This window comes from Sander vitreus, unplaced genomic scaffold (assembly GCF_031162955.1).
Source record: "Sander vitreus isolate 19-12246 unplaced genomic scaffold, sanVit1 ctg698_0, whole genome shotgun sequence".
NCBI classification, from domain to species: domain Eukaryota; kingdom Metazoa; phylum Chordata; class Actinopteri; order Perciformes; family Percidae; genus Sander; species Sander vitreus.
In genome coordinates this window covers 10,001-12,482 of record NW_027595787.1, presented here as the reverse complement: position 1 = coordinate 12,482, position 2,482 = coordinate 10,001, and the positions used below count along the sequence as shown (strand labels likewise).

The 2,482-nt window shown below is 43.8% G+C and overlaps 1 pseudogene across 1 annotated transcript in view; it reads right to left on the bottom strand.

Moving 5' to 3' along the window:
* Positions 1-898: 898 nt before the first annotated feature.
* Positions 899-2,482, bottom strand: part of LOC144514807 (stromal interaction molecule 1-like) — an 11,577-nt pseudogene continuing 9,993 nt past the window's right edge. The window contains exon 7 of the transcript XR_013501571.1: positions 899-2,482. This exon is cut by the window's right edge and continues 1,506 nt beyond it. The product of XR_013501571.1 is annotated as a stromal interaction molecule 1-like (transcript).

The window sequence follows — 2,482 nt, the reverse complement described above, 5'->3', positions numbered from 1 at the left end:
AGTCTGGTGGAAATATGCTGGCTCTATACACGCTAAAAGTCCTGATTATTTACATGGAGTCTGGTGGAGATATGCTGGCTCTATACACGCTAAAAGTGCTGATTATTTACATGGAGTCTGGTGGAGATATGCTGGCTCTATACACGCTAAAAGTCCTGATTATTTACATGGAGTCTGGTGGAGATATGCTGGCTCTATACACGCTAAAAGTCCTGATTATTTACATGGAGTCTGGTGGAGTTTGGTGATGGTGATTTTGGGGCTGTTTCATGTTAAACTAAAAGGATCTTACTCTTTAACTAAAAGGTCTATCTCTGTAGGGATCCATCCCATAATGTTGTAAATATACCAGAGTTACCCTTTAAAAAGAGACAGTGTTTTAGTTTATTGCAATCATGTGACAGGATTTCTGGGTAATGGAGTCAGCAGAAATCTGGTTTCTTTAAACAAACACTCGGTAAATAAATATTTTAATCTTCACATCCTGCTTAACATCCTGCTGACTCAGACACACGCACACACACACGCACACACACACGCACACACACACACACACGCACACACACACACACACACACGCGCATGCACGCACACGCACACACAGGCACACACACAGACACACACACACGGACACACACACGCACACACAGACACACACGCACACACACACACACATGCACACACACACGCACACACACACACACACACACAGTGACACACAGACAGACACACACACACACACACACACACAGTGACACACAGAGAGACACACGCACACACACAGACACACACGCGCACACACACACACACACACACACAAGCTTATGAATGTGTGTGTGTTTACCTAAACACCAGACGAATGATAATAGTTCAGAAAGTGATGAAGGTCAACAACACGTTTCAGTGTCAGGCTTTTATTGTGAAACTGCCATCATTCACCAAAATAAAAGCAGAGCCCTTCGACCGCTGAGATTCAACACCATGAAATCCTAAACTCCACTCTGGTATTTACATATGAAACACAACATGCATGTACAGAAGACCAGGGCTTGATCCTCAGCATCCCACAATGCACTGCACACTCACAGTTGTTATTTAAAGGCGACAATAACGTCAGGAAAATGATTAAGTTACAAAACCTTCAAAAAAGACAAAAACGTTGGTCAAAGGTACAACATGGTGGGAAAAGCTTAAAACATGTTTATAAAAAGGTACAAAAACATTTAAAAACCGTCTGGAATAAAGTGTTGAGACTGGTCCCAGCTGTTTACCAGCTGTTTACCAGCTGTTTACCAGGTGGTAAACAGCTGTTAAACAGCTGGTAAACAGCTGGTAAACAGCTGGTAAACAGCTGTTTGAGAGGAAATCATCCAGTCCTCTCTGTGTGTCTCTCTCTCTGTGTGTATGTGTCTCTGTGTGTGTGTGTCTCTGTGTGTGTGTGTGTGTGTGTGTGTGTGTGTGTGTGTGTGTGTGTGTGTGTGTGTGTGTGTCTCTCTCTCTGTCTGTGTGTGTGTCTGTGTGTGTGTGTGTGTGTGTGTGTGTGTGTCTGTGTGTGTCTCTCTCTGTCTGTGTGTGTAGCTGTCTCTCTGTGTGTGTGTGTGTGTGTGTGCGTGTGTGTGTGTGTGTCTCTCTCTCTATGTGTGTGTGTGTGTGTCTCTCTCTCTCTGTGTGTGTGTGTGTGTCTCTCTCTCTGTGTGTGTGTGTGTGTGTCTCTCTGTGTGTGTGTGTGTGTGTGTTTCTCTCTCTTTGGCATGAAAATGGTCAATAATAATAAACACCAGCTGATTATTTCCCCCAGAAGAAGTTTGTCTCTCGTCTTCGGTGAGTCCAAATGTCTCTTCTCCGTTCTACGGACAGAAAAATAAAAACCATCCAATCAAGCCAGAAAACGTTGAATAAAAAAGCAGAGAGCTGAGTTCAGCGTTTCAACCAGAAGATCCCCGTGAACGACAGTTTTGGTTCAGTCGTCATGAAGATGATGATGAGGAGGAGGATGATGTCATCACGAGTGACCCATTGGACATTAACACGTTTCAGAAGTATTTCATATCTTATCTAAGGGCTTGTGTGAGGGGTTAGTTTGAGGACAACCTTCACACATAGGAAACTGGAGACTCTATTAGGAGTATCTTCCATATAAGGGTTAGTTTGGAGGTAATACTGCCCCAAAAAAGTATTAAGGAGGAGTTATTCTGAGGTTCTGATACATGCTCTTAGGAGTGTGTACACATGGTTATATCTCCCTCTCTTGCAGAGAAACTTATTTAGGATTGTGTGAAGTCCCCCCCATCATTTCCACGATATCATCACGATATATCAATGAGTCAGAAGCAGATGAAACCAGGATCCACGTTCAGCCCCGACAGAACGTAGAAAACACGTTTTTTTTAAAAGCTGAAACGGTGTTGTGTGAGCAAGCGCACTGCCTTTTGTCATCACCACGGGTTTACAGACACGTCTCTGCTGATTGGCTGTCACCTGG